Below are 27,791 nucleotides of genomic sequence, written 5' to 3' on the forward strand. Positions count from 1 at the left end.
CTCTTTTATTACATTCATTCTAAAAACATTAATTAAATACTTCCTATGTGTCCTGCTCTACAAACTGGAGACAGGGGAAAAGCCAAGCCCTGTCCTTAAGGAGCATGCCTCCTAGTGAAGACACAAACATGAGAAAATTACGCTGCTGGATGATAAAAGGAATTACGTATTTTTTTTTTCTCTTTTTTAATGTATTTTATTCTTTTTTTTATTGAAGTGTAGTCGATTTACAACGTTAGTTTCAGGTCTGTTGTGTTTTAAGAAGCCCTTCCAATGACTTCCTGCGATATTTGCATGATAATCTATATTGATGGTGACAATGGTAGCATTTTTATTGAGAGTTTCAGGACCCTTGATACCAATGACAGAAGACAAAATACAAGAAATGAAACTGGAGGAAAAGATGGTTGGAACACGTTTCTGGTGTATATCGCATAGGCTCTCATTCCTCCTCCTTTCCTGCCGACTTTCAACTCTTTCGCTTGTTAGGAAATTGCCTTCACCATTTTCATGGGGACCAAACAGATATTGTTGGAAATGACACTGTAAGTAAATTCAGTACCGGATAGTGTGGGCTGACGAAGTACGGTAATTTAATTTTATTGCATCAGTGACAACGGTAAGTAAATGCACCACAGAACATGCTGTGGCTATCGATCTTTTCAGTCAATATTGGATGAAAATTCCTAACAAACATAAAATTACAATATTGTTAGAAAAGATATTATTTTCCGTTTTCAATACTACAAGCACATTTGAAAGGGTAATTGTTTCACTTTACATCTAGTATGTTTGTCGATGACCAAGAACTGACTTCACAGATGCACGTAGTAAAAACACATTTATCATAAGCTTACTTTGTACAATACCTTTTGGAGGTAATCAGCGTGAGAGTAGGGTAGGCTTAAATGTTTATGTTCAACAGAAAAGATGTCACAAATTCCAAGTAACCAAAAAAATTTCAAAGATATTCTTTGGAGATAATATATTTCCTTCTTAAGAGCAAGTTTTTAATTTATAATTGATTATTTATTCAACATGATATACAAAAAAAAAAATGTGAGTTGGGTATTAGAGAGGATTTTAAGAGAAAGATAGAATTTCCATAATGATAAATGATGTTTGCTTCCTTAAAGCAGAAGGCTTGCTTCAGAAAACATGGTTAAAAACAAAAGCAAAGAACCACAAAGCCTTTCAGTGCTGAGAAGATTGTTTCACATCCTTCGGGTATTTTGGAATTTAGTTTTCCTAAGAAATAACTCATGACCATCATCCCTTCATTGGGACTCAAAATTATTTTCAAATGTATACAAATTTGACCTGAAAATGTGTCATGTCAAGAAATTGATTTGCGTTTTCCTGTCATGATGGGTCTCTGACTCTGTATTAAGATATCTTTGCAATTAGAAAATTTTCAGTGAAATTCAACCAGTCCATTTACACGGACTTACTTAAACCCACTTAGTAATACCCACTGTGAGCCAGATGCTGTGATGGGCACTGAGGAAATGGAGAGATGACTGGATGTAGTTTCTATTATTACGGATTGAAAATTTTAGTAGGCATGCTTCAATTTAAAACTTAAGGCTATCTGCCATACCCCTTGGCGGGGACTTACGAAAAACTTAAATTATTTCAAGTTTGAGATGGCAGATTCAGGAGTAATCACAATAGCAAATTACATTATTTTTAAAGTATCAAGAATTCTTTTTTTTTTTTTAATACCTCAAATAGACGGTTTTCTTCTTCTAATTATAATTCCTTCCAAATGAGTATATTTTTCCACCCAGGATGTTATACATTGCACATCCTTTAAGAACCAAAAGCTTTTTTCAAGAAAGAAATTTTATTTAAATAAGGCATTTAGCTAGGTAATTTCGAAAAGAATTATTGTGGCTATTTAAAATTAAATGATCTCCTTGAGACATTTTTTTCCCCTCATTCTCCAATATTTCTTCTTCCCTTTTGACATCACTGCTTTATTGCTTCAGATGTTAGAGAAAAAGGACCAGCCTTTTCATATATGAGGCAGAACCCTGAATCAAAAGTGAATTCCGAGCCAAGGCATGTGGCAAGCCTACACACTTTGCATAATAGAAAACTAAAATTTCCATGTGGAATACCATATTGTCCACTCTGGGACGTTTAGGTTCCTCAGATTCTGTCATTTCAATAGATTTAAGTTCACTTTGGTAGCTCCTACTGTGGATGATGATCAAAGAATGGATCAATCTTGGAAGAAGCAAGTCCATCAAGTAATAGCTAATCTTTTATTGAGGGGAAGACGAATGCCTATGATTTCTTCAGCAGTGAAATAGAGCACCTCTTTTTTCCCTGTTTGTTTTTTCCTTGTGTTTATTTGGCACACAGGGAGTCAGAGAGCTTAGAAAGGCATTCCACCACGAGAAAGCAAATACAAAGTCAGAGAGAAAGGGAACTGTGTGAAGTTGAAGTTGGTCAAAATCAACATAATATATCAAAAAATGAGTGAACACAGTCATATTGAAACAACCTAAGTGTTTACCCTAAGGAATAGTGTTTTAAATGATTTTTTTTTTGAGGAAATGAGAATAAACTTTCTTCCCAGTCCCATCACGTTAACTGCGTTCAGATGGATGAAAGGTGTAAACGATGTTTTTGTGTCTTAACTGACCTTGAAAGGGCAAAGAAGTTGCAATCACTGAAAAAAACAGTCAATGTAATAATAAGAACTTAGTGCTCATTTAGCACAACTCACGAAAGACAGGTATTTCTATAAGTCATCCAATTCTATTTGCTTTATTTATTTACTTATTTATTTTTTTTGCCAATTAAGCAACATTCTGGTTATCTAGTTAGATTCCGAGATACCTTGGCGAGGTGTTCTGGTTAAATGACACAAAAGTAAGGAATAGAATAGTTCTCCAGTGGCTGGTTCTACCAGAAGGACCATAAACATGGCCTTCAGGACTGGGACTCAGTCATCACCCCCAGGAGCCTTGGGTTCTGCGTCCTCATGCTAATTTGCACTTTTCTCGCCACTAAAACATACAGTAGAATCATCACGAGAATAAAGTGTCTCAGAAAGAAACCTTATTTTTGGCTACCCCATTATTGCTTCTGAAATTCAGATTAAAAACTTCTAGATAAGCCTGAATTTGGGTCAGAACTGAGAACTCCAATGCCTGCCCCTTAATAATCAGCATTTCTAGTGGAGTAGAGGTGTACTGAGGGCCAAGAATGATCATTTGGTCACTAGTTTGGGAGTATTAACTGTGTTCAGGGAGTGACTGTCAACATTTGAGGACCAAAAATTTAAACAGAAAGCCATTTGATTACAAGCTGTAAGATAATAATAAAAAATAATAATTGAAAGAAACAAACGAAGAAAAGGCAGATTCATATTTGACTTGGAAAATAGAGATGAAGACCTCTAATTTTGAAGGAGAGCCCTGCCCAGGAGAGTGAGAAGTGAGTTTCTCTTGCCCTTCTCCCTCTGGGATGAGCAGCCAGGAGACAGTTTCCCATTGGCGTTGTGGAGAGATGTAAGATTCACTCTGACAGCACAAACCCAGCTCCACGTATGATCAACGTAACACCTGAAGGAGTTTGTAAGGCACCATGTTTAACTGAGAACCTTAAACCCTGCTCCCTCCTGCCTGGAGGTCTCCCAGCTGTACTGATGCTGCAGACAGATTCCTTGTCATGCCAGATTTTGCTTATGCTCAAGTCTCCTGTTTTTCAGGTGAGGACCATTGCTGCTGCGACTAACACTTGCACCTTAATGGCAAGGTTAATAATTACACTGGTAGTGGCAACATTTTAAATGTGCATATTCTTCATGCCTTTCAGAATAGTCTCATTCTATTCTGAATGAATCCTTACAGCGGGTCTGTTAGCATGGGAGATAGTGCCATGCATTCCATTCAACAGATGAGGACACTGCCAATCAAAGTGGTGATCTGGAGTCACAACAGCAGGTTTTTCCTGGGAGAGCCTGGAATAAAATCCAGCAAAAAGACTGGGTTCCAGTTTCTCCTTCAGAGGCACTTCCTGCTATTGGTGGAAACCAGGCGCTCTGCCTCACAGGAAGTGTTCTTTTGGGGTGAATGGAGGAGAACTCTGGAGACCTACCGATGAGAAGGTATAAAAAAGGCACAAACCTTTGCTTTGTTTCTAGCATCCTCCTCATTACTTTTCTCACCCCCCCCCCAGGCCCATGTGCCCCCAGAAAAAATGCTAATTCAATGTTTTCCTTTACCACTGATATAAATATGAATTCAGTCTATACATGTGGTCGATAACACCCTGCACTATCCATGCCTTCAAGGTACTTTCAGTCCAACAGTGTAGAGGGTTTCAACCCCATACACAGGGCTGTTGAACTAGAGTCGGGGTGGGAGAAGGGAAACACAGCTATTCACCATGCATCGATACAAAAAAATGAAATAATAAAGCTTCAGGTAGAAATATAAACAGTACATTTCAAATACTTTTATTTCTCTAGATCTTCTAAGAGGGGACAATGAGACACTTTCAAGTATTTTAGGGGGAAAAAGAATCCAGAGAAAATTTAAAAGACAAGAGTTAAAGGATGATTTTTAAACACTACGTTTTAAGTGCTTTCCTTTTGAAAATGTCTGAGAGAATTATTCTGTATGTGCAACCAAATATGCAATTCCCTTGGACATTCACTCTGTTTTATTAGCTTAGCAGCCAATCATGAAAAGAAAGCAGACTCTGGCTTTTTTTTTTTTTTTTTTTTTTTTCGTTCTGAACAGTGGAAAGCAGGCTTTGATGGCTGGAGATTGCAGAGCAACTGAAGAGAAAAATAATCAAAATTAAAGAAGAAGAAAGGTGGACGGGAACGAGAAGGGGCTAGAAGAAGAGAGTTTAGCAGCTCAGAATGTGGCAAAAATCTTTGTGCCTGGTAAGAGCGATGCAGGAAAAACGGATGTGGGGCGTGAGGAGGGCCGTGTTCCAGGCTTCGGCTGAGCCCCTGGGACGTGCCTCATGAAGTGTGGGTCCTTGGCTTCGAGCAGGAAAGAACTCAAGAGTGAGCCACAGTTGAGTAAAGGTAGATTTATTCAGAGAGATACATTGAAAGGCAAGAGAAAGGCCCCGAGGTGTGGGGGTTGGGTGCTCAGATTAAAAGCAGGTACACACGCCATAGATAAGAGTGTGGGCTGTCTCCTGGGGTTGGGGTGGGGGAGGTAGCGAGGCACTGAGTTGCCAGTTTTTACAGGCTCAGTGGCTTCATATGCTGATAAGTGGAAGGACCAGTCTAAGTAGCCTGGGGAAGGGGCTGGGGTTCCGAGGAAGTTGGCCGTTTCCCACTCTCTGACCTGCTGTGGCTCGCCTTGGGACTGCCGTGGCGCCTGTGGGCGTGTTATTCACCATGCTAGTACATTACAGTGGGCGTACAATGAAGCTCAAGGTCTGCTAGAAGTCACATCTCCCACCATCCTGAGCCTCAGGGCCTCCTGGGGGCTGAATCTTCCACCACTTTGATGTTAATTGCTGCAGCATTCCTTGAATGGCTGTGCCCTGCCCCCTTCCTGTCTCAGGAGGGGCACCAGTGACTTCACTGCAAGCCCCTGAGAAGAGCAGGGGGATGCCCGCTTAGTCCCTTTTGGATTGCCCCCTCCCGCGATGGAAGTACTTTGAACTTAACGGACAAAGGTTCAACGTGTACATGGATGCTGACCTGTGGGTATCTTTCCTTTATGATGAATCATTGTATGCTGAATTCCTACCAATACAGAAATGAAGGGCCTTAGAAGTAACTTAATTCTACTGCTCACCTTGTTCAGTTGTTTTTGTTTTTGCTCTTCTGTCTGTAGGACTTTTAGTAGAACGAAAGGGAAGAAACCCACATTTACAAACAGGAGGTTAAAATCTGAGTCTTGGCTCAGTCTCTGGCTATAGGACCTCCGCCGGGTAATTCAGTCTGCCTGGAGCTCATTTCATTTAAACACTTAGGAAAGGGGTTGCATTCTGCATATGCTTGTATTAGAGTCCGTGTCCTAATCACAATGCTGTACGTGGAAAGTGCCAGACAAACATTTTCAACTGTCTCACTAGCTGATTCAGTGTGAAAATATATATATTTTTTACACACACACATGTTTACACACATTTTATATACGTGTGTATGTGTGTGTGTGTGTGTGTGTATATATATATATATATATATATATATATATATATATAGAATTAGTGATGGCTTTATTTTGAGTGCAGTTGAGTTTACTGCACCAGGCAAGCCATCCACTTCATTCCTGCCATTCATGAGCTCAATCTAAATTGGGGAGGCTGGGGAGACGCGGCTTCATCCTTTAATTACTAACATGTATGGAGGATTTGCTATAACTAATGATTAAATGGCGAGAGAGAGTTTGCCTTTCCTTATTGATTTCATCCTCTGCAATATTGAAGATGAAAAATATAATCAACTGAGAATATACTTGGGTTCTCTGATTACACATAGTTCTTCAACTGTGTACATTGAATGTCACCAAGTTTTTTTTTTTTTTCCTCCCCAGTCACTTCCTAACTAAGCAGGAGTAGAGCGAGGTAAATGATTTTTTTGTGTGTTTTTATGTTGAGTTCTGTATGTAGCCAAATTTCTGCTTTGGAAGGAAGATAAAATCATGGAGCCAAATCATCGAAGACCATTGTCTGCCCTAGTGTGTAGGTCTTAAACTCCCCAAAACATGTTTTATTGTGTTGATTTTTGCGTTCACAAAATCTGACCCTGTTTCTGGTACAGAAAATGGTGTTTGAGGTGATTAAAAAATAATTGTTCAAGGAAAACGTACTAAATGCTCAAATTGTAAGTATGTTGACTAAAAAAATTATTGAGAAATCAACAAATGCATGTATCCAACACCCAGGGTAAAGAATAAAATATCTCCAGTGTTGTAGATGCACTCTCCATGTGCTTCCCAAGTACCACCTCTGTTCTTCTCCAAAGGGAACCACCCTCTGACTTTTAACATGAGACAGTGTTTCTGCCTGCCTTGGAACTCTCCAACTAAGGCATGTATCCACAGTGGAACCCAGGAACACATAGGAAATCAGGATATTTGTATGATACCAGGATTCAGAGATTGAGATTAGATTGTAGGGAGAAATGCGCAAAGAAGTGTCCTTTGAATGCCTCTCGCACCTTTCTAGTACCACTTGGATGTGATTTGCCAGACCTCCTTTGTGTTTCACTTGCTCTGTGCCAGGTTATCCTCTTCTCCTTTCTCTGGTCAATTCTCTGTCACCTGGAATGAGAGGGAAAGGATAAACAGATGGAGAAACAGTGACCAGATAGTGACTCAACTTCCCACGTGTGACTCTAGCCAAAAATTTAAACTTCTTTGAGCCAACTGTGTTGATTTATCCAGTTAAGATGCAACATTTTCAAATACATCATCATGGCAGAGAAGATGACACGCAGTCTTGGTGTTTAAATACTGAGCGATGGTGCGTGGTCCACGGCACTCTGACCCAGTCTACACGTGTACCAAAAAACAGAGCTCAGCATTATCAAAATAATTAGAATAATAGCGTAAAGGTAGTATTGCTTGCTAATTGCTGTCACCAGGGCTAATAGCAACAATAATTAGGAGTGAGCATTTGGCAGAAACTCGGGGGCGGGCGGTGGTGGGTGGGCAGAGTGGTTCAAGTATGTTCCATTAAGTAAGAAAGTACCGTATTTAGCATAACAAACCATTCACACAGAAATTTGTATTTTATTTGTATGTTATCAAAAGGTGAGTATTAAATAAGGAAAATTACTCAAACTGAGCATTTAACCATTGACAGACACAGAGTAGAAGTGGGCAAATAGGAGTGGAATGGTTTCCCAAAACTGTTGAGTCAAGTTTTGAAAAATTTTGATGGAGGACTTGATACAACAGAAAGCAGAAATAATCAAGAAGAATAAACAATGGCTCAAACCTTGAAAATACATCAATAATGTAAAAGGGTAACTAAATTAGTTCCACTAAAGATGGAATGGAGACATGTGGTTGCTAATTGGTAAAAAGTGGGGGTATTTGGATGAACAGCCATGAATCCTGTTATATAACATGAATAAATGCATATATACACATAATGTGATATATCTGTTTAATACACTTACTTCTATCTGGCAGACCATTTTTTTAAAAAAAGTATGTGTAATAATCCCACTTGAATTATGTAAAAACTCTATGTTATTAAAGCAATGCATCTAATAGGCTGGTAGTCCCGCTTGGCTTCAGAAATCTGCAGCAAGTCTAGTGGAAATTGTCACATAGTGATGCATAGAGAACTCCTTTCCATCAGTAACTCATGTTGGCACGGTGGTCCTTGTGGATTGTTCCCGCATTTTTTTCCCCCATCACCTAGAGGGTGAAATAAATTTACATCTAGATTCATAATGAATTGCATGGCTTTGTTTTTGTTTCTGTGTTTCATGACTTAATAATACATTTCAGTGAGTTCCTCTGCCTGTCTCATCCTGAATCTGTTATACGTCCCATGAAAGGTTCATGCCATTCCAAGAATGGCAAAACAGCTGTTGGAGGCATTTGCTATTGCTCCAACGATGCCCCAGTGCCCTCTGTAATTTTATAGAAAGTCAGTCAGGGGAGGGTGGAGCTCTAAGACGTGCATAATGGGAAATTTTCTGTAAAGAAAAATGGGCACCATTGCTTTGCTATTTGCATATAGATTTCCCCCCTATTGCTACCTGAGAAAATTAAGAGCTTCCACCCTATCAGTTTCTTAAACATGTTCTCGAGAATGTCCACATTTATGTCAGCACTTTTTCGACATCCTAATGATGCTTTTGCGAGGACTCTGGCATCTATATGGCTTGTTACCAGCCTAATGAAAAGTTGCTTTAGGTGTCAAAATAAATCTAAGGATGTTCTACACTTTAGCTGACTGTAATATATCATCATGGCCTGCTTAAGTATTATAAACTGCAACATGATAAAGCAGCTAACAAAAACCTGTGAGGACCAGTAGCTGGGATAATGGGCATTCGGTGTAAGGATAATGTAGCTGCAATAAAAATTTCAATAACCGAAGGTTATACTCCATACTTTTTAATGGAGTTCTTGGCTAGCTGAGTTTTCCTCAACAGTAGACACCTGGGTAGAATGATTCATTACCAGCATTCCTCCGACTTTCTTCCCACTTGGAATAATATTAGCAAATTCATTCCTCAGGTCTTGAGAGTCTCTTTGGTTTCAATTGTCCTTTCTGGGGAACTGGACTGAGTCTTAGCTGTACTTATAGGTAAAGATCCAAACAGAGTTCTCCTAAAAACATGATGGATTCAATAATTTTTTTTTTCTTTATGAACATACTATTTCGTGCAAACTGAAGGACAGAATACTGAAACGAACAGGTGGCCACATTCCATGTTTGCACGTGCTCAGTCATGGAGCAATTATGTAGTGACTTCTTTCTCTTAGACTGGATTTTTGCCATTTCCAAAATCCACATCGTCTCACCTGCTACTGCACCGGCCATCACGGCACGCTCTTTGTTCGGAGTCTACCATCCTCACCTACTGAAGCCCCTCCCATTTGTTCTTCCCCATCCACTGCCCATGGTATATGCCTTCCACTCCATGAACACTTCCCTGGTAGCCCCAGCCAGAGTTGTTCCCCTTCTCTGCACGCATGCCTGTGGAAGAGATATCATAGTGATGTTTATCCCACAGGCACTAATTCAACCAGTCTTCTTGCTGTGGCAGAGAAATCCATTTATCCAACACAATCAGTAACTGTGGTGGGTTTGCTCCTTGAATGAGTTACATTATAGAATGATTTTTTTTAAGGATATACTCTCTAAATTCTTTATTCAAACTTAAAACAGAGATACATAAAATAATTCTTCAATCTTTTGGTATTGCCCATGCCTTAATTTTAGTATCAATCTGGTTATGATCATTTATCCCTATTTTTCTCTTGTATAAACTCTCCTAATCCATTATTTATGATTTCCTGATTGAGATTCCTTAAAAGGGAACAGAATCTGAAACATACTTGTGTAAAAATTTAAGGGAAAAGACCTACAGACTTTTACCTTTTTTCCCCTCAAACATTTGTCACTGTCCTGCCCTGACTGAATTTGACAGCAGTATTATGTCATAGCTCTTCTTGTGACTAGCAGACTGATTTTAATGAACCTTTCTAAGGCATCGTATTAGATTTCTATTGCTGCATAAAAAATTACCCCAAAGTTAGCAACTTAAAACAACACACATTTATTAACTCGCAGGTTTTGAACTAGACTCATGACATGGCTTAAAGCTGGCATCTCTGCCAGGCCCAAATTCTGACATCAAGTGTCAGCCACACTATATTCTTGTCTGAGGCTCAATTAGGAAAGGCTTCTCTTTGAGGCAACTTGACATTGTTGGCCAAATTTATTTCCTTGTGGCTTTGTGACTGAGGATCCTGGCTTCTTACGAGCTGGAGGAGCCACCCACAGTGCTCGGCTACATGGCTCTTTGCTTCTTTAAGGCCAGCATAAGAGTCTCCATCTCCAGTGTGCTAAGATGGAGTCTTATATGATGGACCAGGGTCCTAGGAGAAACATGCCTTTGCAACACCGCCTAAGCAAAGGAGTGGCATCTCCTCACCTTCCTCATATTCTATTGATTAGAAACAAGTGAGTTTCTACCTGCACTTCAGGTGAGGGATGACACCAGAGTATGACCCTCTGAGGACCACCTTAGGATACATCCATCAGAAACACTGAAATTGCATTACTTTCTTAAAAGTAATAACTCTCTTTTTGTATTCACCTTCCATCAGCTCATATCATATGCAATTAAATGATGTAATTAAAATATCACATAAAAGGAGCATGAAAAAAATTGAGGATAAATGCAACGGAGTCATGGGAAACCTACAACTCAGCTGATCAGGGTCAGTTTTGAGTCTGCTATAGGACTTCATATGTGTGCTTTACAGAGTGTATTGGCAGTGAATGTAAAGCCAGTGAGTCCATGTAAATGGGACAGCTCAGAGGAGTTCATTGAACTGGTTAGAAATCTGCTTAAGGTTATGGCTCATGATTTCACGCACACACACACACACACACACACACACACGGCGTACTGTGCTTTGCACAAAGCAAGCTCTCAATAAACAAGACCTAAATAAAGGAAGCTGGGCAGGCATCACAATTCAAGTGCCATCCAAACTATTTAGAGGTAGTCATTGGTAAATACAAAATGATGAAAATTTGATAGTCTGCTAGGAAATCATAGCCTATTTGAGCTTATAGCAATATGAGGTGCCATCTATTCTGTCTCTTTATATAAGTATGGAAATTTAGACCAAGGGAAATTATCATTGATTCCATATTGCATGCCTACCTTATTTACAAATGCACTCTAACAGGGGAAGAGGGGGAGATAAGCCAAGTGCTGGGAGCTTATGGGGAAGCACCTGCATGGTTAGGTAAGCAGCAGAGATCTGAGGAGGGTTAAACGTGGGGTATTGGAGGTGGGCCCATAAGAAGTGGCATGATGGAGAAAGAGAAAAATGCAGAAAGACTTAGTTCTTAGTGGAAGACACAGAACTAGCTAAGGCATGGGGGCATGAAGGTTTCATGGTTCACTCAGATATCACAAAATGAAGAGTCTCATTTTAGAGAAAGAGTATTTTGAAGGATGTAAGGTCTTCCTCAAAAGGCCAAAAGTCTGTATGGTTAAAGTGAAATTTTAAAGGGTTTTAGACTCCATGAGGAATTGGTATAAAGATATAAATAATATTTTCTAATATACGGTCAGATCCATCAGAGGTTTTTGAGTAATAATATGATCATGGGTGTTTGTGAGGAGTATTAGTGTAGATGTAGTTTATGAGATGAACTGAAGACGTGATATGTGACTTAAACACACACTAAGCCCGGGTGTGGCCCTCATCTCGAACCACAAAGTCAGAGTGGATGGGACGTCTATATGGACTCAATGTCAAAGCCCAGAGCTCTCCAAGGGGCAATGCTTGTGCCGATTAAATTCTTACAGAATAAAGACAAGAATAGAAATGGGCTTCAAGAAAGTTATCAAAACTTTTATTGACATTGTGGGTGCAATTAGGACATTGATCAGTGACGGTGACAGGTGATGCGGGTGGTATGACTGGACATGGGCTTCCAAGGAAAAGGGAGTTGAAGATGGAATCGTTGGTGAGCAGCATCAGACCTAAGGGGATTCCCAGCTCACTTTTGCTTGTGGGAGAATGAAAAGCGACCACTTGGAGATCATAAGAAATGGTGCTTTCATAAGAAAAGTGAAGATCTTGGAGTGGTTGAAGGGGTAGAAATTATCCTATGTTTAGTTGAAAGATAAAGGAAATTTTCTAGACAAGAAAAGAGGAGCTCCTGAGTGTGTAGCACAGAGTTAGAAGTTGGAGCAGACAGAATGAGGTTAGGAGAAGGTGACCATCAATTTCCAAGCTCCAACTGGAATTTGAATCCTCTCACTGTATGTAAACACCACATCAAATAGTCACATGGCTTATAGCGAAAAATAAATGTTCACTATGTATCTTCTCATCACAAGACACATGGCTTGTTTAGACATCAACCAGGTGACATGAAACAAGCATTGATAGTACATGAATGCTCTTACAATGTTTCTAAAAATGTGTTTTCTTACCGTGGAGTCAACATGGATGCCGTAGACTAAATGATTCCATGTAGAAATTTTGCATACACATTATCTACTTCAAGCCTTCTCCTCTTCACAAGCCCACCAAACATCTATGTGAAGCCACACAGTACTATCTCCACAAAGATAGCGTGAAGTTCCTTCATGAGATATTGAAGCCATTTGTTGGCAGAAAGAGACAGAAAGCTCAGTCTTACTCCCCTCTCCTTAACTGTAATTCTCTCGCTTCCAATCCAACCTCCCCTTTCGGTATTTCCCTTAAAGATGGCCGTTCAACCTCATCTTTATCTGAGGACCCTCTGCTATTCCGTTAGACTGTCTTCTGTCAATAATGCCCTCTGTTGCTGGTTTTGTCACGTTCCTTAAAACTTTTCCTGTGCTCTTGTTTTCTCACCTGTTGGCCCCTTTCTTTTACATAAGAACACAAGACAACTCAGATCTGTTTTATACAATTAGACAGTCATTTGCCCATATTCTGTCCTGATGTAAGTGAATAGGAGGTTCCCCCACAAGAACATTAAGAGAATATTATGTGGGGGGCTGACTAGGAAGTGAGAGTGAGATTCTGAAATCATAGCCAAGGCGTCGCCATCCCCGGGTGTGCCCCATTAAAGCCCAACTACGTAGTACTTGTCTCTTTGTCCATCCACTTCCATGAATGCTTCATGGACTTTTTCTATTTGGTTTGCTGCTGGATGTCCAGTTTCTAGAAAGCAGCTGGCATATATTAGGCACCTAATATATACCTGTTAAAACAATACAATAGACAGATTTATCTTCCTACCATTCTCTTCTCCCTCAGCTTAAATGTAGAGACTTCAAAACTTTCGAAAGCAGTTTCAGATAATTCTTCTACCTTCTATTACAGTTTCACTTTTAGATCCTTCTTTTCATCAGGTTAATTTGACCCTTATTCTCTTTACATTCCTGGGTGCTTTGTAATTTTCCAGGTGGGTTCTTTCCCAGAAACATTTGGCTTTCCCAAAGCTGCTTCCTAAGGTTATGATTTCCCCTCTCAATCCTCGTAACCATTGATTACAACACCGCTTGTTGAAGAATTTAGCTATTGAGCTAAAAGCTGGATAAATAGTTAATGGGATGGAGACACTTGGACGCATAATTCAATTGTATTTGACAAATAGATCAGATATGTTAGAGCCCCAGCACTGGCAAGAGAAGGGGGACTTCTTCAGTGCTTCTAAAATGCAGGGCCAGGAGAGTTACTGGTGTTACAACTCAGATGAATTACTGCGACCGGCCGAGATGTGGTAACGGTATGAATTATTGAATTGGCATCTTCCTGAGACAGCTTTGGTCACAGTCTTGCTATGTTCTGGAGATGATAGAAGGAGATTTGTGTGATGTAAATTTATAATCAAAGGGTGTTCGGGATGAAAGATGACCTCCAAGGTTATGAACCTGAGCAGGAGGCTGCATCACCACATGAAAAAGGAAGCGTAAAACAGGAAGCATTCTTCGGTTAGTAGTTGGAAACCAAAGACACACGGCTCTCTTACAAATTTAACTCTAGGAAAGTTTCAGACAGGCAGAGAGAGAGGGTGAGACACCAAGATAATCGTGCTTCAGGTGAGCCAGTAGATCAGAGCATATCAGCTTAGGCTTGTCCTCTGAAACGATACCTAAGAAAGGATTAGGGACTAATTAAAACATTTGGGTTTTGAGGAGCACAGAGACCCAAGGTTCTATGTGCGCACGTGCACACACACACACACACACACACACACACACTGCATTTACCTGGCAAATATTTAGGTAATTTGGATCCCACATATAGTTTTATTTATGTATGGATGGTTTCATGTAATTAGATCTAGGGGATGCCATCATGCTGGGAAGTGATCTGAAAAGCATGCCCTGACCCTGCAGACCAGAAGCATCCTTCTTCTTCTGAGCTCAGCTAGCTGTGCAAGAACAGCCCAGACATGCTGGGAACACATTTCTCTGCCACCACTTCTTGGCACGCTGAGTGATGGAGACGGATCTGGGAGGCAGCATCTCCTTCCTGAAAACAAAGTAGCCTTTAAAAAGGGCTGTTAAACTGCTGTCTCGTGTTTGATTATTCTGTCCTCAGTAAAGTCCTTTATTTTTTACTGCTAAATGGTCATTTTTATGGATGACATTATTTTCGTCCGATGACTGTTTCAAGAAACAATAGGTCAAAAGCAGCAAACTATAGACCAGAGCTGGGACTACAGAGAAAATTATCTCCAAATAATGGGCCATGGTCAGTTCAGTTTGAGAGAGTGTCCGCCAGGAAACTGTCAGATATTCAGGGCAAATTTAGGGAAAATCTCTTTTAGACATGGTTTTAATTTAATGTAATGAAATAGTAATGCATAGATTTATACCATGCAATAAGACATTTTTATGTCTATACATAATTTCAAATTACATATGAAAAATACAGTAACTCAAATTAATGCATTTCTAACATGATCAATTGCATTGCATTTCCTGGCTGTTAAAACTGTGTTTTATAGCATCAATAACAATGTAATAAAATGTATTTCCTTATTAGGTCCCTCATCTTTTTTTTTTTTTTAAGAAAGGCAATAACGTCAAATTGTTATCTTCAAAGTTACTTTCTTTTTAAAAATGACTTAATTGTTCTTATATTGTGTAATAAAGAGAACAGACGTTGTTGATGAAATTACTTCCAAAAAAAAAAAAAAAAACCCAAAAAACACCACACAGTTTTGCTCTTTTATTTCCCTCTAAGATAACCAAGATACATCAAAGACAGCTGAAAACCAGTCCTATAAAAAGGAATTATTATTACTTACGGAGTGTTAAAATCAATAAAATATAACCTCCTTGGTTTATTGACTTGAAGATATTTAAATCACTGCTCTTTTATTTTTAAATAATTAATTATTTTCCAAATTTTATTTACTTAAATAGAAATTGTTTAAAACATACTCAGAAGAACTAGTATTTGGTGTGTCTGTATTTTATATCTTCAGTGATTCGGCTTGCTTTCCCATAGCTTGCACAGTGGCTTCCAGCCTTCTATTTTTTTTTTTTTTTATCCTTCTGCTGTTCTCCAGCCTAGTAAGAAAATAAACTTTTTTTAGGAAGAAGAGTGAAGATATTTCAATAAAAGAATTTGTGGAGCGATTTAGAATTTTCTCACCCTTAACCAATTGGAGAAATTGATTCTTACTGAGATTGAGGATAACACTAATTTTTACATTCTGTGTTCACGCCTCTGAATGCTTGTTCTGTGCAACCCAAGGCTTGCTTTCACGGTCATGTCACTTAGCGGAATATGCAGTTGGGATAGTTAGAAAGTAGGTACACAGCTGCAAAAGTCTAGATTTAAAAAACCCAGGGGAGAAAAATACATTCGGAAAAAGGCACAGGATTAAGTATTTTGTATTACAGTTCATTAAACATTAATTCTATAAATTTATTTCTCTCTCTCTCTCTCTTTTTTTTTTTTTTTGGTGGGGGGAGGTAATTAGGTTTATTTATTTTTATCTTATTTATATTTTTAACAGCGGTACTGGGGATTGAGCCAAGGACCTCATGCATGTGAAACACACGCTCTACAACTGAGTTATACCCTCCCCCCTATGCATTTCTTAAATGAAAATAAACCTGCCATTGGAAGTCTACCAAGGTGGAGTTGAAATGGCCTTTTCTGGCCTGGACACCTATGGAAATGTTAGGGATGGCTCTCACCATAATTATCAGTGAGCTTGAGTCGTGTGCCCACTGTGGACGACTTCCAGGGCTGCACTCTGAAATCCCTGCCTCGTGGTATGTGACATACATCTAAGGGGGAAAAAAAATCGTCCATGTGAAAACGCAAATGACAATGCGTGGTAACGGTCACAGACCCTAAGAGGCATGACGAAGACCCAGGATAGGGTTCATAATATAAAATACGTTTTCAACTCTCTTCACTGAAAAGCAATTTTCACTCTTCACTCTTACGTTGCGTCCCCCATATGTAGATTCACGGTTGGAGTATTTCCTTTCACTGGTGCATGGTTTTGAATCGCACAATTGTGTGAAGACACTTTTTCTCCACGCACTTGGCTGGCGTGCTCACCTCCTAGGAGCAGGCATTTTCTGGATTGTCTCATTTCTCGGAAACCCATGGATGAGCCTGGCAATTGACATCTTTAAATTACAGATGACCTGCCGTATTAATCCTTTCACCTTGTTAAGGCATGCCTGCTCGGCCATGGTAATCAGGCTTTTTTGCTCATCATAATCCCATTAACAAATTGAAAGATAGAACAAGAATTTTTTTTTAACCAATCCCTCTGACAGGAAGCAGTGCAAAGGGGTTATAATTATGGATTATGTCTTTTATTATACATTGGAGCAAGCACACATTAGCCTAATTAAAAACACAGTGTGAATATTCAACTGCATCGAGCTGCAAATGTTTAAGGGCTGTCTGTAACAGCTGAAAATATATTTTGGTCTCATTGCAAACATCGTCAAGTTGTATGGAAAACTGAGTTCAGGCATTGAGGATTGCACATTTTTTGTGCTGGCAGATTGACTGAGACCTCATCATGTAAAACGCTTGCTAAATCTAGGACTCAGAGAGACAAAGCAAAATCTGAATGAACCACAGGACTACGGGAGGCTTTGCTGAGGTCTACTAATGGAAAGACGTCAGACGCTCAGTTTCACTAAATATCGCAATCTGATTTGGACTACCTTTAGAAGAACCCTTGAGTGAGCAAAACTCTATGCCAGACCGAGGTGGAAAATACTGCTTCAACTCTTTATGAAGCTACCTTATTGTCACCCTCAGATACTGGCTTGGAATCTTAGAATTGTAGAGCTAAATTAACAGGTACAGGGAATACAGTCCGACTCTGAAAGTAGATAGAAGATCCAACGGGTGAAATGACTCGCCTAGAGTCACAGAACAGACGAATGGCAGGGCTGGACTGTTACATCCAAAAAACATTTGGTCAGGCTGCTCATTGCACAACTCCAGGGGGTGCCAATTAGGAAAACTACAGTGAACAATCTTAAGAGCACCTTGCAGAAGCTCTAGAAGTTTCCATGGCTCACAGTGCACTTCGTGACCATCTTTTTTTTTTTTTTAACATTTTTTATTGAGTTACAGTCATTTTATAATGTTGTATCAAATTCCAGTTTAGCCAGAAAGAGAAAGAAAAATGCCATACGAGATCACTCATATGTGGAATCTGAAAAAAACAAAACAAAACATAAATACAAAACAGAAACAGACTCATAGACATGACCGTCTTAATCTACCTCCTTGAAGTATTGAATTTTTTCAACTTCTCATCAGGACACTCTTCTTCTGTCTTTGACTTAAGTTATTTTTATTGAAGTTAAAATCATATTCTCCTTATTTTACCATCAGATGCAATATTTTTTAACATGTATTATTACACTGTTGACCTCTACTGATAAAAATTCTCTTTGTGTTTCAGGTGAGCATGGAGCCCGGATTCAGAAAATGCAGTTGTGACTTAACTTTGATGCACTCCTGTATCAGTGCAACTCACACTTGGACCAAAACTAAATGTACGATTGCTGAGCAATGACTGGTAGAGATATAGCCCTTCTAACACCTAACACTATGACAAAGAGAGCTCAGAGAATGGTACCTGCTGTCATCTGCCTGTGTTGGCAACAGGGTGACTGGGTCTAGGTCATGGCATCAAAAGAGTTGGATGTTTCCTGAATACGTTACCTAAGCACGTATCAAATCCACTCTCCTGCTCTACACCGCTGTTCTGAGCTACCATTCATCATCGGAATGATGCCAACGGTCTCCACACTGATCACCTTTTTCCACAGTTGCCTACTCAACCCATTCTCCACAAACCAATCATAAAATGTTCTTAAAACACAAATCTCATTATATTTTCTTCCCTTTAAACTACTTCAGGAACTCGCTAACACCACTAAAATAGAGACCACGGCCCCCAAGCTCAGGCCGGTTGTCCTGATCCTCTGCCTGCTCTGTTCCCACTCCCAGGCCATCATCCCTTTCCACCCATGCACCAGGATACTTCCTGTCTCAGCAACTTTGAGTCAATAATTTCCTCTCCCTGGGAAGCTTTTTCTCTTGCTTTTGGAATAATCAACCCTTTTCTTTATCTTGCGAGCTTCAGCATAAATATCATTTCATCAAGGAATTCCTCCTGTTCCCACTTACACAACTGTGCCCCCTACCCGAGGCAAGGCATTACTTAATCTGCTTTCTGGGACGTCTCACAATTGGAATTTGACAGTATGCTGCTATGTAGCTATTAATTCAACATTTATCTCTTCCCCTAGATTAAAAGTTCCATGAAGTCCCAGACCCAGTCTTTTATTTTTTTCATCCCCCTGTTCCCAACATAGGGAACTGTGCCTCCACATAGCACATTGTAGACATGTAACAGGTACCATGAGACAAGGGAATGAGTGGGTGCTGGGTAGTACCTAATGTCAGCCACACACATGGGGTAGGAAGTTAATGAAATCCAATCCCTGAGACCACAGGACACTTGCACATCCTGTCCCATCTGCTTGGAATGACGTCCTTTCTGCTTCACCTCTATGTCTATGTAATGCAACATCATCTCACGGTGATTCATACCCCCTGGCTTGTTCCCACTGTTGGATTCTTAGGGACATCTTTCTACTTCTATTTATAACATCTTCAATGATAATTTTACATTTAATTGTACATGTGAACTTTGAGCATTATCTTGCCTGCACGTGAGCTTCAAGAGCACAGTTACATGCATTTCTGTTTACCAGTATGCTAGGTTCTCATGACAGGGCCTACTATGCAGTAGATGCAAAGAAAATGTTTGTGAAATGGACAAAGTAATGAACATTCACTAAGTGTCTTTATGGGATCAAGATGTCCACTCGGGGAAGAGTCATTACTACCATGATAGTGGTTGCGTGTGGGGGTGAATGTTTGTGTGTTAACACTCCCTAAGGCAGTCCAAATCTCAGAGGAATAATTCACTGTTTTACTGAATACGGGTTGATGTACCCATTAAAAAGCGCAACTGTATTTCCTATATTGATTGAAGGCCTTCGTCATTGGTCCTGGCCAATGGGTGTCTCAGGGATCTGTGGGAAGTGACTTCATTCTGTTCAATCAGAACCCTTACACCTGGTTACTGGGCTGTTGTCTAACTTACCTGCTGCTCAGAGCCAAGGAGAGAGGCAGCTCACAGGCAGGCATGTCCCACGGACATTCTGACAGTCCCTGTGATGCGAAAGCTGCCACCGGGTCATATCAATGTCTTCATTTACACATGGCCTAAACAAGGAAACTCAGAAAAGCCATCTGGCTTGGATGCTGAGAAAAATGCCCCAGGAGATCATAATAAACCCTCCCTCAGTATTCTTTTCTCCAGGCTAAATGACCCAATTCTTCCAGGATTTCTAAACAGAGTTTATTCTGGAGTATCGCATTTCCTGGCCACTGTTCTGCACTGCCAGGGTAAGTGGTTCCTTCTAACCCATGTCATTTTATTTTTTTTACCATTTATTAAAAAGGAGGGTATATAAACACACAGACCTGTGAACTGTCAAAGCTTCAGTGATACGTAGAGGGTATGTAAGTGCACCTCCCTTTAATATAGAGGAAACTGAGGCCCAGAAGTTCTGTCTGACTTGGTACCTAACAGGTATAATGATTGTCTCTCAGTTACTCATGATTATCACATAAACCTATGCTTCCATGAAAAGAAAAAAAGCTATTTTTTAAAAATCCACTAGGATCTTTAGTTTCCTTACATTTGAATTGGCAGTAGTATTTTTAATGATATCTGTACCACTTCTTAATGTCCAATTGTCCAAACAGTTATTTAAACTGGTGGCATCAAATTTGTCTGTAATTTGATTGGATAGTAATTACTCTCTAAAGACACTTATCTTCCCTTACATACGCATGCTGACACATCCTGGCTGTGGCAAAAAATACCTATAGCAAAATTCAGAGAGATCATTTTTAAATGAACAGGTTTATAGTTGTTTTTTTTTTTTAATTTTGGATGTTATAACACTCAGTGAGTGACCCTTTGTATATCAAGTATTGTAATCTTTTCTATGCAACTATTATTTTATGATTTTTTAAAATTATCCTAAGAATTTTAGGATGCTTTAAGATTGGTGGATTTTTATGCAGCATGGAAGACAATCCTTCAGGGGGAGGGCAATATGTATAGTGATAACTTGTTGAGAGAATTTCCCAGGTTAGCTATCCAGGAATGAAGACAGGATAACCAGATTCACAGCTGGTCATCTTGGCTTCTTTTCAAATTTCCCAGTTCTTTCCCTTTGAGGTCCCATTGTAAACAAGATAGATTTGCTACTGATAATATTAAATACATAAAACAAGTACATAAGTCATTTAACTGATGCTTCCTGCCACTGTGCTAAGTATTTTATACCATAATCATATTTTAATCCATGACTATACAAAATCAGTTGAAGTACATACTGTTTTGGGCCCCATTAGAAATAGAGTTGACCACTGAACAAGGCAGAGATTAGGGGCACCATCCCTCCCCACAGTAGAAAATCCATATATAACTTTACAGTCCATCCTCTGTGTACAGGGCTCTTTATCCTTAACTACAACCAGCCATGGATCGTGTGGTATTACAGTACATACGTATTGAAAACATCTATTACAAATGAGTGGACATGTGCTGTTCAAACCCACGTGGTTTGAGGGTCAACTGGAATATAAATTACAGTCTTGGGGTATTACATAGTAACTATAATATTAATAAAAATAAAACATCCCAACAAGTAGGAATTTTTAACTTCCTTTAATAATTATTATTTCAAAAGGAAATCAGGACGTATCTAGGATACATCCAACCATGCAGAACTTCATGCAAGTTTAAATGGCGTTGAGCTACCACTAGGCACCTGTTAAAATCTCAGAAGTCAAGAAGACTGAGCGTGCAAAGCGTGAGTGAAAATATGGAGGAACTGGAACTCCTGGACTCTGCTGAGAAGATCGTAAACAATTAAATCACTGGAAGTGGCTTTGGCGATTTCTTAAAAAGCACGCACCTATCATGGGACCCAGTCATTTTACTGCCAGGCATTTTTCAAATAAAAATGAAAGCTTATGCCACAAATATGGGTGTCTATGTGTCCAGCATCTTTGTTTGTAATATCCCCAAACTAGAAACAACAAAAATGTCCCTTAACAGATGAATGGATAAACAACCTGTAATTCATGGTGCACTGGAATACTGTTCAGCAATAAGAAGGAATGAGCAACTGACCCCTGTAGCAATGTGGATGGATCTCAACATGATTACACTGAGTGAAAGGAACCAGAGCCCCACCTCCCCCCAAAAAAGAATACATCCTGTATGACTCTATTTATATAAAATTCCAGAAACGAATGTGCAGTGACGGAAAGTACATCAGTGGTTGTCTGGGAAAGGAAGGGAGAGTATGGAACAGGCAGAAAGGAGGGAACACAAAGACACATAGACGCCTAAGGGAAATTTTGGAAAGGATGGAGAGATTCATTATTTTTATTGTGATCATTCTTTCATAGTATATCCTCTTGTTACAACTTAAATATTTATTGCTTGTCAATTAGGCCTCATTAATATTGTTAAAGTAAACTAAAGAAGTTCATGAAAGTGTACTTATTATTAAGCAAAAAATAGATGAATTAACCAATCAACCCTAAGGGCTGGAAAATGAAATAGTAACTTAGTGCTATCAAAGCAAAAAAAAAAAAAAATAAGTGAATAGAAATATGAGCTAAAATGAAAGAATTTTAAGGTTTTGAAAATTAAAGTTGATAAATAAACCAGAAAGCAGTTCTTTGTATAAAGGAAAAATCACGTAAACTTCCATTGTTCGTAAAAAGGAAGATGGTAAAAACTAGCGACACGCGATCTCAAGAATTAACAAAAAGGAAGATAGCAAAGCTTTAATAAACCAGTCCTATGACAGAATTTTGTCAAATCCTGTAAAAATAATGTTGAAAAATTAAGCCACTACAATAGTATTCTAGGAAGGTGAATGTAACAAAGTTGATTCAAAAGTGACTTGAAAATGGAAAAAGAAAAAACAACTCTGAACCATGGAGGAAATTTAGAAATATAATAAATAGTAATTTTTTAAAAAATAGGCCTACTTAGTTTTATTGGTGACTTTCTCTCAAACCTTTTACAAAGCATGCATTTTCTGCAAGATTTTTACTGTTTATAAATATATGGCAAAGCCATGATTTAAACACAACTTGATTGGTTGGAAGCAGACGCATTAGTGGAAACAAACAGTGATGAGACAAAGGAAGTAAGTCCATTGTAAAGAGAGAAAGATGAATGAACAAAATACAATTAAAAGATTAAATAAGCATCTCTACTACATGAGGAAGCTGTACACTATTAGTTCATAATCACCGAATAATAAAGAATGAAAAGATGGACCCAAGCTTTGTGTTGTGTTGTGACCGTTCAGGGACATCGAGAATGTTCTGACTTCCCTGTGCCCTTCATGGGACGGTGAACTGGAACATTGCTAGGAAAAAACTGGGCAAAATACATTTTAAAACCTATGTATATTTCTTGACTATTAGAAATTAATCTTAAAAATGTTTAGGAAGTTACAACTGTAAGTGCACACATTTGCTCATGGAATCATAGCGTGTATTTGCAAAAGTTTAACAAAACACTAAATACTTTAGGGTATTGGTTGAATAAATTAAATGAAACACATCCATTGGCGTGCTATGTAGTCATTAAATCATGGTACAGATATGAATTTATTGTCCTAGAGAGATGTCTTTAAATATTACTGAAAAACAGTACGCTCACATCAATACTATTTGGTACGTGTGCACACATATACTCACACACTGACTGCTCTTTTTAAAATTTCTAATATATTTTCAAAAGACAAAGGGATGGTTGTAAGGTATTCTCAGAAATGTTAGCAGCATTATAACAGTTGATAAGATTCAGGTAATATTTTTCATTTTTTATATATTTTTTTAGTTTTAAAAATGAATGGCTTAAAATATTTATTATTGGGGAAAACGATTTTATTTTGGGAAACTAAATGGTGTATGTGAGTAATTTCAGCTCTCTGGCTAAACTGAAATAGTCATCTATGAGTCATCTTGATTTTGATTTTGTGTGTCTTGTTAACCCATTCTCAGGACCAGCAAGAGAACATTGAGGAAGGGCAGCTGCTGTGGGGGTGGAGGGTGGCTGGATGCAGTCTACGGGGTTGGAGGAGATTGCTACCTGCAGCATTCTCCAAATGCATTTGTGAGAATATGATGAAAAGAAGCTTAATTTTTTTCCCCCAAAAACAGATAATCAATGAATATGATTATGTGCCCCAGTTATTAAAACAGCTGTGCAGGAGAACACGGGTAGAGGACTCTTTTTTGTTCCCCTATAGACATGGAAACATGACCCAGTTACCTTAAACCATTATAGAATAACACAACATAGGGTGGTAGGTGTCCAGTGGTACAATTCAGCTCTGACATAAACTCAGAGCTATAATAGTGCTGAGCACTGGATTTCACCCCAAAATTGAATCTTCCATAAAGCTCTTGGCCTTGCATTTCCAAGAGGAAGGACTACCATTCACCCGGAGAATGGCCTGGTCTGGAGTCCAGGGCTTCATCACCGCCCCTTCCTCTCACGGACGTCCCAGAGCCCGTCAGTAGCAACCCAAGTCTCTCAACACCTTCGCCATCTTCATCCCTGCTGCCGTTACTGAGTTCGGTTCTCTATGAACTTTCCTTGAATTATTGAAACGCTTGCCTAACCGGTATCCTTGCCTCTCACTTTCCCCTCTTCCCATCTGGGTGATCTTTCCAAAGTGCAGCTCTGACCTTACCAGTGTCCCGCCTAAGATGCTTCAGTAATTCCCCATTTCCAGCAGCATAAAACCCAAACCCCACAGGATGACATACAAATTTCTTGGTAATTGATCTTCTCTGCTTGTCTCTCGCTGCTGGTCCCTTGACACTCCATCTCTTCATCCTGAAGGATCTGTCGTTCCCAGCATGCACCACGTTCTTGTCAACCTGGACCACTTCACACACTGAGCCCCCATCAGAGATCCCCGCCCTCCCTTTCTTAACCTGGATAACTTCGATTCATTCTTTAGCATTCAGTCCCGACGCACCCTCTTCCCGGAAGACGTTGTCTGACCTCATGTGCCGGAGGCTGATACCTTACATCTCCTCTGTAACATCGCACGTGTATCTCTATTTTAGGATTTGACTGTGGAGCACTTTTCTTGTTGTCCTAGGTGCACAGTCAAGTCCACTGTGTTCAGAAATTGCATCTCGTTCATTGTCACAACCTAAGGCAGATCCTCATCCTCTGTCTAGTGCATGGTGAGTGTCTGAAATGTTTGTTCACTTCAAAAATGAATGAATGAATGAGTGGTAAAGAGCGTGATGTAGGAATAAAATCACTGAAATGCGTGTGTCATCATGAATACAGAGTTAAATGACTATGGAAGGGAATAAGGATTAGAAGAAAAATTAGACTATGAGACCAAACATTTTCAAAGCTATGTTTTACTTAGTGTTCAATCCACACAAATTAATAGTTTATGTATTATTTATATGACTCTCTATATTCATATATATACATTTATATATATACAAATAAATATACATACATACACACATATATATTTCCCATATTCTTTTTTTTTAACATTTTTTATTGAGTTATAGTCATTTTACAATGTTGTGTCAAATTCCAGTGTAGAGCACAATTTTCCAGTTATACATGAACATACATATATTCATTGTCACATTTTTTTCGCTATGAGTTACCACAAGATCTTGTATATATTTCCCTGTGCTATGCAGTATAATCTTGTTTATCTGTTCTGCATATGCCTGTCAGTATCTACACATTTTGAACTCCCATATTTTTCATGTAAACTAGTGAGTTCCCACCAGTGTGCTAACTCAATACACCACACCAACTTGCAGCTTGTAAAAGTCCACGTTGCTCATTACATGTTCTCCTGAGCTTAAATCGTTGTAAGATCTTTGAGGTTAAAATCTGCTATCATTCTATATAGTCCCAAGAATTGGGTTAAACCCTCAGAAATTACATTCGCGTGAGGAGATGGACTTGATTCTTATGGTTAAAGGAGAAATTTGTCCCTGGAATGCAGAGCAGGACCAAGGCATCAAACCTGATCTGTCACGAATTTCGGAAAGGTTTTCAAAAGAAGCTTAATGCCCAGGAGTTAATGTTTTTTTAATAATTCGTTTCTTGAGAAACTCAAGCCACTTGGGCTGTTTTTCAGCTCTTTCAAATTCCTTCTGCTGATGTAGGGAGAAGCGGCAAATTCAGAGCAAAGCTAAAGGAAGCCTGGAAGCCTGGAAGCCCAGCCCCCGGGCAGTCGTTCTCAGTATTTATGAGTGCCTGTAAATGGCCAGTGAGCTGGTGGTAGCACCATTGATTCTATTTTTAACAGCTGACTTCCTCACAATCAATGGGATTGACCAAACCACTGTCAAGTCAGCAGCATCCAGACGGTGGCCACACCGCGGTCCATTAATGCGGCCTGTGGCTCCAGGTAGGCACATACCTCCAACAGAGCTTCGAGCTCAGGACCGCGTCCCCCAGCCCCAAACTACCCAGCCTCCTCTCAGTGCCAGCTGACCCGTTACCATGGAAACGGCAGACGCACAGAAGTAAATTATGCAGCTCTTCAGCGCCCTCTGGTGTCCAGTCTTCCCCAAACCCCCAATTCTCCTGGGTTTTTAAGGATTTGACAGAGAGCATTCCTGCCCAAAACTGTGTACCTCCTAGTTCGGTAATCTAGAGTGAGAAATTCTTTAATCTGACGCCACTTGTTTTGTTGACAAAAGAGTACTACAGATGGGGAAAAATGCCCTCTCTAGTTACCATCTGATTCAGTGGAACTAATATCGCCAAGGCAGTGCATTTTTGCATGCAGGAAATATGAAAACTGAGATATAAGTTGGGTTACGTAAAGCAACATTTTCTAAAAAAGAATCGCTTATTAGACATCATTAACTATTTAATTTGCTCTCATAAGAGGGTGAAGGGGGCAGATAAAGAGAGGCTAGCCACGCTAACATACGGATTCCCTTTTAAGAGTTCTTCTGCCATCCTGACTCATGGGGCAAGTGTCCAAAGAGAGAAAGGCTGAGAAGTAGACATCAGATCTGGACCCCGGGCTGGATTCATCTTTCAGATTAAATGTGACTTTGGACAGATCACAATCTACGAACCTCAGTTTTCTCAAGTATGAAACAAGAATGTAAGTCCAGGCCAACCTTGTCATCTTGAGGAGGAAACATGGAAACCCAGTCCTGAGAAGCTGTCAGGGTTTGAGCTTCCACACCACCTGCAGGTGGCTGATGGGTGCATGGATTTCATGATCTAATGTGCATAAATTTAAATCTTTTCATTATAAAAAAAGTTAAATGACTTACAATTGGAATCAATTTTCCATGTTCTCCTGAATATCAAATTAAGGAGATGCCATGGCAATTCTGAAAACATAGGAAGAATGGCTGATTCTCACTCTAGGCTCTCTCATGATTCCATATTTTAAAATAAGCATTGGTAGTTCAACAAAATCTCCCCTTTTTTTCAGAGTGGCCTTAAGCAGCGTGTGAGACGGAGCGAATTAGAGAGGGATTTCCGCAGAAAAGTGCCGAGTGTTCGTGTGTTTTTATCATAACCGTGCTCGTTTGTTAAGATCCTACTAGGTACCATGAGTTTTAGATACCTCATTTTATTTAATCCTTCTCACATTCCCACAAGGTGGCTTTTATTATTCTAATTTTGTCTAAAAGGAAACAAAGTCTCAGAGATGCGAAGCAATTTGTCCTAGTTAACGTGAAAACTGTAGAGCGGATCTTCAGACCAAATTATGTCTGAACCCAAGTTGGGTGTCTTTTTTTTTTTTTTCCCATAAGGCATAGCTTCTTTTCATCTAGAGAGCAAAGCGGGGAAGGAAGGCAGTCCTGAATGCACTGTTCTGGCATAACTGTTGGAAATTTCTTTGCCTTACAGTGGATGGTTGTAAGAAGTCCCAGAGGCAGGCAGTGAGGTATTCCTGGGCTGTCTCCCTGGCAGGGAGAGGCATGTGGACT

The sequence above is a fragment of the Camelus bactrianus genome, chromosome 24, assembly GCF_048773025.1.
Source record: "Camelus bactrianus isolate YW-2024 breed Bactrian camel chromosome 24, ASM4877302v1, whole genome shotgun sequence".
In the NCBI taxonomy this organism is placed as follows: domain Eukaryota; kingdom Metazoa; phylum Chordata; class Mammalia; order Artiodactyla; family Camelidae; genus Camelus; species Camelus bactrianus.